The sequence below is a fragment of the Nannospalax galili genome, unplaced genomic scaffold (assembly GCF_000622305.1).
Source record: "Nannospalax galili isolate Female #2095 unplaced genomic scaffold, S.galili_v1.0 scaffold617, whole genome shotgun sequence".
NCBI classification, from domain to species: domain Eukaryota; kingdom Metazoa; phylum Chordata; class Mammalia; order Rodentia; family Spalacidae; genus Nannospalax; species Nannospalax galili.
The window spans coordinates 964,163-977,936 of record NW_008341872.1 but is presented as its reverse complement, the minus strand read 5'-3'; the positions used below and the strand labels follow the sequence as shown (position 1 = coordinate 977,936).

The 13,774-nt window shown below is 42.0% G+C and overlaps 1 long non-coding RNA gene across 1 annotated transcript; it reads left to right on the top strand.

Moving 5' to 3' along the window:
* The first annotated feature begins 556 nt into the window (after nucleotides 1–556).
* Nucleotides 557–13,152, top strand: LOC115071096. The gene is made up of 3 exons (XR_003850211.1): nucleotides 557–579; nucleotides 2,179–2,272; nucleotides 12,997–13,152. It is a non-coding gene; the product is annotated as an uncharacterized LOC115071096 (long non-coding RNA).
* Nucleotides 13,153–13,774: the final 622 nt, after the last annotated feature.

Sequence of the window (13,774 nt, the reverse complement as noted above, 5' to 3'; positions counted from 1 at the left end):
TGAGTAGAGCCAGGAAGGAGGAGGAACTATTAGAAAGCAGTTGGGGGCTTTGGCAGTCATCAAAGAGAGAGATGATGGTTTAGAGCAGGAGGAATGTGGGGAGAAGTAGTGGATAAGCAGGAGGGATAAAGCTATCAGAGTGAGGTTTTGAAGATCATGAAGGGGGGAAGGAGTGGAACTTTTACAGGAAAGAGTAAAACGCTCTGGCTTAGGGATTCCTTAGAAGGACTGGGGTACAAAGGAAAGAGTCCCAGGCCTTCATTGTAACTACTTTTGCTTTGTTCCTGCAGATCCACATGTAATGGCTGCTGGAAGGTGAGAAGTGAATGTTGTAAGCAGGTTCTCCTGGGGAAGAAACATGACTTTGTGTTTCAAATTTATTTCAGGAAGTTGGAATAGCTGAAGACCTAGGTACAGGCATAGAGAAGAGGGCCTTTTGTCTCACACAACATATGGTTTTAAGAACAACACCTCATGGTATCCTCTTCCTCAGCCCCAACTCCATGCTTTCCTGGACTCTGGGTTTGAAGATATGGGGGTGCCCTGTAGCCTGTTACTCACCTACCATCTTCATATTAGGTAGGCTGGTCCTAAGTCTGCTCAATGGCACTAAGTCAATTTTCTCAAAGTTCTGCCTGGATCTCATCAGGTCACGTCTCCAAACCTTTCAGGGCCCTTCTTGCATACCAGGCTGATGTGCACACTTGTGTTTGGCCCCAGTCTACCTTTGTGCCCTGTCTTCTGCTCATTCCAGGACCCACTCAAGATGGTACTTCTTGCTTTTCTCCAAACACAAATCATCTTTTTCTTTTCCATGCCTTTGATTCCAGTCTCCCTCAAACCATTCAAGGCTGGTCTCTAATACTTTGCCATGAAGTTTTTCAAAAGTGGCCATCCTTAAAACCCCAACACAGCTCACACATTCTAGTAGTGTTTTCCGGGGGTCTTGTGTTGTTGTTATCTGTGCTTATCTGCCTCTCTCCTTCCCCACAATAGGCTGGTGCTAAATAAGAGCAAAACTCTCTCTTCCTCTTATTCATGTTATCTGTGGTCCTTAGCACAAGACCTTGAGCACGTCAGGCAGTTAACCCTGAACTGGATTGCTTTCTAGAAAAGAAAAGAATTCTGAATGAAATCAGAATTTGGGAAGAGAGATATGTAAGCAAGCATTCACAAATGTTGGAATGTACTGCAAAGATAAGGAGAATGGCAGCCAATAGATGAATATAGACATGGTGCGCAGCAAATCATGTGGGCCTGTCATTGAAGGAGGCATAGGCCTGGAGGGTCACCCTCTTGCATGTGACCCTACTGCTCAGAGCCATTTCAAGGGTCCTGTAACTACAGAAGTTAGAAGTACTGCTGTCTCATTTGAGTCATTTCTCTTTTCCGCTATAAGCTCTTCCAGGTGGCTTTGGGGAGCCTTTCACCACTCATTCTTCCATGTAGGCTACCTGAGCTCAGATCAACTATCCTACTCTATTCTCTTAATTGATGTGCCAACCCTGACTATACAGACCTCTGCCCATCAGGACATTGTGGGTCTCTTTGGTTTATTTTGACTTGTTCACCATGAAATGGCTCTAAGTCTGTATCTATCCATCAAAGTAGGTTGCCACATACATTCTTGATCCCCAAATACTCATTTTGGCTGTTACGGCATGAAAGGACCTCTACAACGATGACTTACTTCAGCGGCCCCTTCTGGGCGCAATACAGAATTTAGCTACATGGTTTTTCAACACCACAACCTTCCTGATTTAATGAGCTGTGGTGGGGCCTGAAATCCAAATTTTATTTTATGCTGAGACAGAGTTTCCTGTAGCTCAGGCTGGCCTCAGACTGCTGTGTAATCAAAGATGACCTTGAACTTCTATCCTCTTGCCTTCCACTTTCTCATTGCTGACATTATAGGTGTATGCCACCGTGCCTGATTTATGTGGTGCTGGGAAATCAAATTCAGGATGTCATACATGCTAGACAAGCACTCTATCAACTGAGCCACATCCCTAGTCCTGAAACTTGCAGTTTAACATACTTCCTGCATGGTTATTACCTTAGGACCATGATGGAAATTCCCCCTTCATAGTGTGGACACTGAGGCTAGAACACCTGGTTGCCTGCTCCATGGTGATATTTCTAGTGTTACTAACAAGCAATACTCTTACCCCTTCACAGGGTACTGACTTATGTGGATCCCCCAAAACCCTATGAAGCTGGTGTCATTAACAAGTCACTTCCGTTTTAAAGAGGAAGAAAAGCTGCAAAGTGGGTAAGAGACTTATTTAAGGACTGCCTGACTGTCAACTAACAGACCAAAATTTGTACTCAGATTTCTTGAGCTGTGGTCCTGCCATGAGTTCACTGAAAGCTGAAGGTCCTTCCCCCAAACAATATGAGACTGAGTGTAACAGTCTAAATAATGCCCCCCACAGATCTGGCTTTTTATTGTTTGAAGTTTCTTTGAAAAAAAAAAAGAGGAGTATACAAAGGCATACATTGACTCTCTATAAGGTCTACAGGCTTTACAATGATTGATTGAAGCTTTAAAATAGACTGGTAATTATGAAAGTGCTCAAACACAGAAAATAAGAAAGAATAGAATCATCTAACTTTTCTAAGAATAGAATAATCCAATTTAACCTAATAGAAAAATCTCTATTCAATACTCAGATTCAGTAACCATTGTAATTCTGCCAGATTTGCTTGATCTGGCCCCTTTTGTCATCATCATCATTTAGCTAAACCTCTTATATTTCAATATTTTAAATTCCAGACATCATGTCATTTCTTCCCTTCCTACTTGAGGATGTGTCTTATAGAAACAGCTTTGTGCTAAGGTTGTGTGGCTTGCAGACAGAGCCTCCTCAAGCCAGGAGCACAGTAGATGTGCCAGGGTGCCCTGGCCAGTCTGTGTGGCATACACTCTGGTACCAGGTGTGGATTCTGAATCATTCTGACTGCCAAACACCTTTGGGCCTCTTCCAAACCCTTTGACACATTTGAGTGTTGATCCGATCCAGTAGCAGCATAGCAGGTGCTGTTCAGTGCTCCTTTGCCTGTTTTGAAGCTGCCAGAAAAGGGAAGCAGTTTCCAAGCAATTGCTCCATTCTTGACACACAGGTAGGGCAGCTGCTAATCCCCTCCCCACAATAGGATACAGGACCTTTGGCAGTCTGACTATTCCTGCTGCCATGCACAGAGTCACACACTCGAAAGAGACAGCAAGGTTTCTAGCATACAGGAGCAGGGCAGAGTAATTGTTATTTTTGACAGCCATTTGTAAATGATTGGCCTGATGCTGGGGTGCTCCCTGGTCATCTTAGAAGAACTATATCCAATGCCACTGCTATGGAAGAAGGAAGGATGTGGGAACAGGGCTGTCTCATAATTCACCAATCTGTCTTCTCTGCATGCTGCCAGCTGTTCCCGTCAGTTCCACACCCATAAAATCAAAAGCAAGAGCCATAGAACCTGGAGTTAGACAGCTTTGTTTATAGCTTCATTCTGTCTATTAGCACTGCTGCATGCAAAGCTATGGCCTTCTTAGTCTGCCTAGCCAGCACCCCACTCTGCTGCTCACCCTATCAACATATTCCTAGGCGGCTCCAGAATATTAGGCTGAGATTCATTAGTATTCACTCTGTTCAACATGGGCAGGACACGGGAACCACAACTTTGGGTTAAGTTACCCTCACTTCTATTTCGGGTGACTGCAGCATTTAGGTGTTCTAAAATGCTTAAGGGAAATAGCAATAGCCAAGCCCTGGCACATATTTTTACAAACACCTACTAGTGTCCATTTTAAATTCAAGTAACTGACACTTGACTATTTAGTAGCTACATGAAGTCTTTGGTCTTGGATTCTGCCACCAACATGCTGATATCTGACTTTCGTTTTGTTCTTATTTTGACTTTTTGAGATTGGGTCTCCCTGTAGCCTCAGCTGACCTGAAACTCACTGTGTAGACCAGGTTCACTTTGATTTCACAGACATCTTCGTGCTTCTGCCTCCCAAGTGCTGGGGTTAAATGTATGAGCTACCATACCCAGTCTCTGACAACTATTGATTTACCTATTTGAATTTTTCTCTCACAAGATCACATTCCTGTTTCCTGAGGATGAAAGGAATGGAAACAACCAGGGCTACAATTATTTTTGGACTCAGAAGGGTACTGAAGTCATTTGATCTCCCACTTATACACCCTAAGTTGAAAACAGACTACAGGTAGCATTATTTGTAGAGACTATATCTTCATGCTGCCAGAATCAATGCTGAAAAAAAAAATCAGTTGATTAGCTGATTATTTTTTGTGAAAGATTATTTGACTGAGGTTTCCATATCATGGCAAATGGCAGATTCTACCTGCTGAGTTTACCTTATCTGAACTGAAGTAGAGATGGAATGAGGCCAAATGAGGTGCTTAGGATGTGAAGCTAAGGCAGCTCTCAGACCTACCCTCACACAACCCTGAGAGTGAGTTCTTCCTCAAATTTTCTGCCTTTGTGTTAGGCACAAGGTGGCCTTGGGCCAGCTGTGGACAAAATAGTCACTTTGTGGTGTTAGAGGGTCTCACAGTCCAACTCTAGGAGATTCTAATTCAGTATATTTGGGGTGGAATTTGGGCATTGTTTTAAGTAAGTTTCACCAGATAATTCAAATATGTAGCCAGGTTTGGGACCCTCAGGTGTAGTGTTTAGAAACCATAATTGGTAGGTGATCCTCCCTGAAATTCAGCATGCTTAACTCTAAATAAAAGTCTTTAATTTAACCAGTTGTGGTGGTGCACATCTTTAATACCAGCACACAGGAGGCAGGCAGATCTCTATGAGTTCAAGGCTACTTTGGTGTACATGGTTATAGCAAGGCCAGGGGGTGCTACGTAGGAAGACTCTGTCTCATAGAAGGAGGAGGAGGAGGAGATAAAGGAGGAGGAGGAAGAGAAGGAGAATAGGAAAAGTCTCTATTCTTGGGCCTTCTTCAGCTGTATTTTTTAATAGTCTCCAAATGATAGTTGTTTCTAGGGATCACTGCCTTCAAGATTGTCAGGAAGAAGCAGAAGCACACTGTCAGCCGTCTCTGTTTCTCTGTGTCAAGAAAGCAAAAGGCTTGTCACAGACTACCTGTTTCTAGAAGACCTCTGGCAGATCTCATTGGCTAAAACTGAACCACATGGTCATCTGTTGTGTCAAGAGAGTATGGGAAAAGTGAGGAAGGGCTTATTACAGTTCTCAAACAGAGATAAGTGTTGAAGTTCCCTAGAGGGCTTATCAAGATAGAGATTGCTGGGTTCCATTGTTAGACATGCCAATTTAACAGACCCAGGTTAGGACTTGAGAGTTCACTGTACTTGAAATTCCCAGTTGCTGCTACTGGTTTTAGGAAAATAATCTGAGAACCACTGACGTGCGCTAATGCCTTTCGTCAGGTTAGTACATTCAAAAGAGCTAGAGGGCATTTGGTAGTGGAGGTAGGGGATGAGATGGTCTCATATAGCCTAGGCTGGCCTCGAGCTCCTGGTCCTTCTGTCTCACTTCCTGAGTGCTGGTATTTCAGGCATGCACCGCCATACCTATCTCTTGGAGAGCTGTGTGTGTGTATGTGTGTGTGTGTACATGCATGTGCACATTCATACAGACGCCTGAGGTCAATGTCAGCTGTCTCCTATTGTTCTTCACCTTTTTTATTTTGAGATAGAATCTCACGCTAAATCAAGAGCTCCCCTGTTTGACTAGACTGGGTGACCAATGAACACTAGCCATCCCTCTGTCTTCCCCTATCCAGCACTAGGATTGTAGGTGTGTGTGGCAGTGTCTGGCTTTTTTAAACATTGGGAGTAGGGATCAAACTCAGGTCCTCACACTTGAGTAGCAAGCACTTTATGGACCGAGTCATCTCCCCAGCCCCCAAAGAGCATATTTAAAGGTATTGATTCCCTGTGCCCTACCCCTAGATGTTCTGATTTAATTTGTGTATGGAATCCAAGCATCCTTATTGTTAAAACATGACTCTGATTTCAGGAAAGAATGGGATCCATTGGTTTAGGCCAATCAAGATCCTTTATCTGGAGCCGGTATCAAGATTCAATAAGAAGGAAAAGTAATAGGCAGCAGATTCAGACTGCAATGGCCAAACTTGTCTGCATTTTTGGAATACTTGGGAATCTTTAAGAATCCTCAGATACAAGATATATGCCAGATTATTAATTTGCAATCTCTGGCCATAGGACAACAGTGTTTGAAGATCCTTGGGTGATTACAAGGCACAGACAAGCTTGGGAAACCCCTGAGTTAGGCAATTGCCATGAAAATGATTATATTTAAAAAACAGTCTAAGAGGAAGATTTGAAGAAATGTTTTGGAGATTAGAAGAGAAACCTGAAGATTTATTTAATTATAGTTTCCAAGTACGTGAGGAAACTTCACTAAGAATGTTGTCTCTCTGAACTGAAGAACATTGATGAGGAAATGGGATCAGCCTGGTCAGAGCCTTTGTGTTAGATGCAAAGGAAAATTTCTTAACTGCAAATTGCTGACAAGAAATGTGGTATGGTGAAGACGGAGTTGTACAATCTTGTCACTTAAGGTCCGTAAAAATAGTATCAATTCTCATCTGTTTAGACTGTTTTAATGCCATTCTTTCTAAAGGTGAAGAGGTGGATGAAATAACCTGCCTAGCTTTCTTCTTTGAAAATTTCCTATTTTACTCCTAGTCTCTTCATTTCATTTCTCAACTTAAAAGACAGACCTCTGCATTAATAATTCAAAGAAAACATAACCTTTGCCTGCCTATCTGCTTGAATGCATAAAATATCTGACAGCTAGTAATAGGTTGAGATGCCACTAGCTCAGACTGCTTAGATCTCTAAAAGGCTATTTTGAGCTTCTGGGTGACAGGCACACTGCCAAACAGATAGGGCCATTCACATTTGATTTGAATAGGTTTCTGTGTTTGAAATGTTAATGTGGTACTTAAGGATGACTCACCATGGTGTTTTGAGCCTTGCTACACACACACACACACACACACACACACACACACACACACACACCAGAATAGCTATTTTGATGCCACATAGGAATAACATGTGTTTAAGTATAGCTACAGTTAAACTATAGCTCTTATATGTATGAAAATGGCTACTGTGAATAGGACAGGTCCTCTGAATTGTCTTTCTTGCTCTTTGCAAGCTGTTAATGGATTTACCTGATCGTACCTAATCTCATTATCAGTGACATACACTAGTCCAACTGCAGTATTTCAACTACAGAGGAAAAAACAGAAGGCTTCCAGTGGAATACATCAACACTCAGTGGGTTTTACCTGTATCTAGTGGATCTTGGGTTGAAGATCACATGAATTAAACACCAGAATTAGCAGTGGTTCCTGCCTTTAGTCGAGTGGTCACCAAACGTTGCTGCACATCAGAAGCACTATGGGCCATTTAAAATATCCTGAGGCTCAAATTCAGGTCAATACCATTTAAACCAGAATGACTGGGTATGGAAGCCAGGCATCAGCAGTTTAGTGTTTTGTTTTTTTAAGATGTAGTCCAGGCTAGCCTTAAATTTGCAACCCTCCTGCCTCAGCCGCCTACCTGCTAGGATTACAGCCATGTGCCACCATACCTGGTGACATCAGTAATTTTTGAAGATCCTCAGATGATTCCCATATATAGCAAAGTTTGAGAACCTCTGTTTTAGTCTCTTTCTTTATAAGATCTATAATCACTTATGGAAAGAATTCTAGGTCTCATATTCAAAAGTGCAGAAATTAGGTAATATTTTCTCCTTGCTCATTTCTAGTTATTAATCTCAGAATATCAATTCTTCCAATTTCTCCATCGTAAGAGAAGCTTTATTGCTTAGTTTACTTCCTAGCTGTGTAGAATAAAGACTACTTTTCCCAGGCTCCTTTGCATCAGGCCATGGCTACATGTCTCAAGTCTGACTAAGCAAAAAGTGGTGAATATTCCTAGACAATTGTTAAAAGTAAGAAAAGTGTGTATTCTTTTCCCACTCTACAGTTGTATTAGTTGGAATGCAAGCAGAATTTTGCATAGTAGTTGGGCAATAAGATAGCTTGGAGAAAATGCAAGCCACACAAAACAAAGCAAGAAAGTAGGAGCCCAGTTTCCAGCACTCAGCTTGGTATCAGTCCTAGCTGACTATTCTGGGCATGATAATGGGTGAGGAAAAAAAAAAAAACTGTCATATATAAGGCCTTATTTCTTACCATTACAACTGAATTTAATTCTAACAAAACTAATGGTTCTCAGATTTTAGTCTGTATTAGAAACACGTGGAATGACTGAAGCTGACAGGCAGGACCTGTTGGGCTGTTTGACTGACAGCTGTCAGCCACTTGCCTTGCAGCAGTGGCACCTTCCCAGTAGAAAGCCTTAACTGCCCCAGGCCAGGCAGTGACTGAGGCCAGATCTGAAGTACTGCTGTTGTCTTGGCAGTTTCTGAATTCCTGGGTGCTGTCTGAAGACACTGCAAGGCCCACAGCTGCTCTCCTCAGTCTGGTCAGGGAGCAGCACATCACTCACCCATGACTGCTTAATGCACAGTGTAACTAGCTAGCCTAGCTTATATAAGTAATGGTCTTCTCACTCTCTTTGGAGCACTTTGGAGAGCCTCCCTCCTGTGCACTGAAATCTAGGCCCCAACAAGCTTCATCTTAGTATTTAATTGCCTGCTAGTGATCTTTATCATGGATAAGGCAGGCTGAGCCGGTAATATGGAGAGCAGACAACCCCTGGGGTTACCAGCCCCCAGGGGCATCTAGCAGCAGCAGCTAGAAGGCATATGGAAAATTCCAGAGAGTGGCCAAGAGCAGAGATTGTAGAGAGCTGAGGCTGTCGAAGACTATGGAAGTACAGAGAATGTAGGAGCCTGTGAAAAGCTGAGACCAGAGAAGGCAAAGGGCTGCAAAGGGCTGCAGAAGAGCTGGACCACTGGAAAAGCCCAGAGCTTTAGCACTAAGGTCCCAACTTCCCAGTCTGATAATTAGAGAGTTGTGCTTTGCCTGTTCATGATTTCCACTGGAATAGAGCACAACCATCAGACAATTGGTGACAACATCATGAGAATTAAATGAGATAGACAAAAGGGATGGAGGGTTGGTACAGTGGTAAAGCATGTGTTTAACATATATGAGGCTCATATGTGGGTTCAACTCCCAGCATAAACAAACAAACACAAATAGACAAACAGGAGAGAAGATAATCTACGATAATGCTTTGTATATTAACTGCTGTGTAGTAAAAGCTCGGTAAGTGGTGGCTTGAAAAAAGATCAGGGTAGATGAGACTGGAGAGATGGCTCAGTGGTTAAGAATGTTTATTGCTCTTTTAGAGGACCCAGGTTTAGTTCCCAGCACCAAATCAGGTAGCTGACAACTGCCTCTAACTCCAGCTCCAGGGAATCCAATGCCCTCTGGCCTCTAAGGGCACTTGCACACACGTGGTGCTTATAAACTCACACACACACACACACACACACACACACATACACATATATAAATAAAATATTAAAAAAATTTTAATTAGAGAAGAACTTGTGTTCTGGCTTTGAATTTCATTTTAATCCTTGACTTGGTATGGTAACCACTAACTACATGTATCAACATTTCATACTTACTAGGATGATTATAATAATAATAAGAAGAATGTTGAGAAAGATGTAGAGAAATTGGAGCCTACATACATTGCTGGTAGGGATATAAAATGGTATGATCACATTGGAAATCAGTTTGACTTTTCTTTAAATTATAGAGTTATTACAAGACCCAGCAGTTCTGTGTCTAGGAAAGAACATATTCACAGAAAATTTTGTGTGAATATTCACACTACAGTGACTCATAGTAGCCAAAAAGTAGAAATATCCATCAAATGATGAATGAGTAAACAAAATATTTTATACCATGATTCATGCCACAATATGAATGAACCTTAAAACATTATGCTAAATGAAAAAAGCTAGGCCACAAACCACTGCATGTTATAGGAACCCCTTTATATTAAATTTCCAGAATATAAAAATATGTAGAGACAGGGGCTGGAGAGATGACTTAGTGGTTAAGAGCACTGGTTGTTTTTGTAGAAGACCCTGGTTCAACACCCACATGGCAGCTAAAACCTGTCTATAACTCCAGTTCCAGGGGATCCAGTGATCTCTTCTGTCCTCCTCAGGCAATGCACGACACAGGTGCACTTACACACATGTAGGCATAAAATAAAAATAAGTAGATAAAAATTATGGGAGAGACAGAAATAACGGGGCTGGGGTAGGAAGAATTGGAATGAATGCTACTAAGTACAAGGTCTTATTTTAGGACCAAAAAAAATGTGTTTTAAACTGATGATGATGGTTGCACCTCTCTGAGTATGGCTCAGAAGCCATTGAATTTTGTGACTCAAGCGGCTGAATTTTACAGTATGTGACTCATATCTCATTAATGCTGTTAAGAACAAAATATAGGTAGGTTGGGCATGGTGATGCACTTCTTTAATCCCAGCACTCAGCAGAGGCAGGCCAATCTTTGTGAGATCAAGGCCAGCCTGGTCTGCATAGTGAGTTCCAGACCAGCAGGGGCTACACTGAGACCCTGTCTCAAGTCAGACAAATGAACAACCAACAATAAAAAAAGAACAAAACATAGTCTCCCCTCCACAGGGAGAAACAAAAAGGAAAACGTATCAAAGCAATTTTATATAATGAAAAACACACTGAGGGTATAAACACGGATGATGTCTCTGGTTCAGCCTCTGTCCTTCCCTTGCAGATCAAGATGGGTATGAGGGAGGAGACTATAAAATGCTTTTCAAGCTGTCTCTACTTAAAATTATCTTCCTAAAAGTACATCAAGAATAAAACAAAACAAAAAGTGCAAGTTACTGACTCAACTCATAAAACTATAAATGTAGAAACGGAAGGGGAATTTGTTCTAACTCACATTTTATTGATGAACAGGTAAGGACTCCAGGTTTAAATGACTTGCTCACATTCCTGGCTAGTACTGGACTCCAAGTCTTCAACTGAATGTAATCTATCTTTTCAGTGAATTTCACAGAGTAGGTAAGAGAAGATTAAGCGACACTTAATTTTGATTTACTTTAAACAATCCATACAATTAAATTATAAGTAAATTTTAACGAATTAAATCTCGATGCACCTTAATCTAAATTATTTCCATCTCATATAATACCAGTGACTCCAAACTTTTTTAAAAAAAACAGTTTATTGAAATTTAAAATATATATGGATATTTTGTTTGCATGTGAGTGGCCATGTACATGCAATGCCCATGGAGGCCAGAAGAGAGCATCAGATCCTCTGGAACTGGAGTTACTGGGGGTAGCTGGCTACCATGTGGGTGCTGGGAACTGAACTCAGGTCCTCTGCAAAAGCAGCCAGTGCTCTTAACCTCTGCGTCATCGCTCCAGCTCTCAAACTCTTGATAAGACCTGGCATGCCTCAGAACCTGGCCTTCTCTCCTCAAGGCTCACGTCATTGTTGATCTCCTACAGCCCAACCACTTAGATGCTTCTCACTTCTTCACAACCCACATTCCATCCATTGACCTGACTTTCAAAACACGCCAGAATCCAGCCACTCCTTATCTCTATCATTGTCACTATACTGGTCCAAATCACCACTTTTCCCACTCTTAGAAAACTGCCATGGCTTCCACCCAGACCTTCACAGCTGCCCCTGTTCCCTGAAGCCTGATCTCTATATGGAGGCAAGGACATGCTTTGAAATTTTAACTCAGATCCTGTCTAAACTCACTCTGTTAGAAAGCATAATGATTGTCCATAAAAAAACAAAACCAAAAGAGTGAACTCCATGGCCCTGTGTGATCCCTCCCCAGCCCCTGCTATTTGGCTCCTACCATGGTAGCACTTCCTTGTACAGGACAGGCACCCGAGAGCCTTTGTTCCGACTAGTTCTGCCAAAAATGCATTTTTGCATTTTAAATCCTCAGACAGAACTTTTGTGGCTCCTCAAAAAGATGTTACAGGCCAAATTAGATTCTAGGCCTGGAAAGACCCTTTCGAATTAGAAGCCTTGAACTGTAACCTTCTAGTAACTTCATGGTAAATCCGCTGCTCTCTCCTCTTACATGCCAATTCAGCTGACTCCCTCTTCAAAACTTCATCCTAGTTGAGGCAGACAAACACGGGAACAGTCCGAGACCCCTTACACCTCTCCTTGAAACAAATTTCTTTTCTTCCCTTTTCGCATAGGGGAACACGCAGCACCTCCCCTCTGGTGGTTAATTTGTGTTCTGCTACATCCTGATAAGAGAGATAAAAAAAGACAAATTAGAATGGCGTCGGGCACAGTGCTGTGAAGGCTAATCTGTCCTTGAAGTGACCTGTTGCGTGTAGGGGGAACCTCCAATTTATTACCTCATGCATATGCATGAAGAACATACAAAAGCTTAAAACGGCGGGCTGTATGGCCCTGCACATGTGCAGATGGACCACAGTAATATAACAGCCTGTCAGGACCCCATTCCTGAGGGGGTGAGGGGATTGGTTCCTCCCTCTGCCTAAGCTTTTAAGAGCCCTGGAAAAGAACTTGAGGCTCTTGAGTAACCACATGCTTGCTTGAGTATGTTTTCATTCTGGGCGAGGATACCCCATGTTTTTCACTCTTTTAAGTTTAAACTTTCACTATTGCTTTTCTGTGTCTTGCTCGGTTCTTTGTCCGAAACACAAAAAACCCTGAACATCCCGTCCAGTAACCTAATCGTGCCTTCTGAGTGCCGCCTGCCTTGAGTATTTTGTGAGACTGCAACTTGCTCCGTCCTACCTCTGCTTACAATCTCCTAAGGCACTTACCTTCTAATGCACTATATAATTAACTTCTATCTTTCCACATCATTGTTAGCTCTAGGTGAGTACTTTCAAAAGACATCTATGCTTACAGGGAAAAGCTGCCTAATGATTGTTAAAGGGCCTCTAATGTTACTTTTTGTTTCAGATTGGGCTCTCCAGAGAAACTTACAAGAAACCAGACAAAATCACTAAGTCATTCTGTCCCAGCCCTTTTCAGTGACCTAGAGTAAACTTGACTCATTGTAATATTAAAATGCTCTGCCCAGAGACATTCCTGCCTGCCTGATTCCATTCCTGCCATATTTTGAGCATGCAGTGTATGAAGAGGTATGACATCAGGGGAGCACACTCCTCTCCACCTGGGATGGAGACTATTTCCTGTAGAATGTTACTAGTTTCCCTAATAAAAGTCCTTGCTTGATTTGCTCAGAGATACTTCTGTGTCTGTGCTCATCATGTGCAATAAACCTTTCCTCATTCTTTTACCCATTGGCTTGGGCAAACCCATTGTACTAGGTTACACCAGTTAATCACAATGGTGAGTTTCAGGATTTCCTCACCCCATCCCAACCATCCTGGAATAGAATAGTATTCAACAAAAACTTGTAAAACAAAGGGGCTGGAGAGATGGCTCAGTACTTAAGAACACTGGTTGTTCTTGCAGAAGACCCAGGTTCGAATCCCAGCACCCACATGGCAGCTAACAACTGCCTGTAACTCCAGTTCCAGGGGATCTGACAGGCTTCTCTGTCCTCTGTGGGCATTGTACGACACAGGTGCACTTACCTCCATGCAGGCAATACATGCGTACACATAAAAATAACAAATAAAAATATTAAAAAATTGTAAAATGAATGAATATTCTATTTTATATGTTCTATGTCATTTGAATAGTAATTGGAATTTTTATTCATTCATTTATT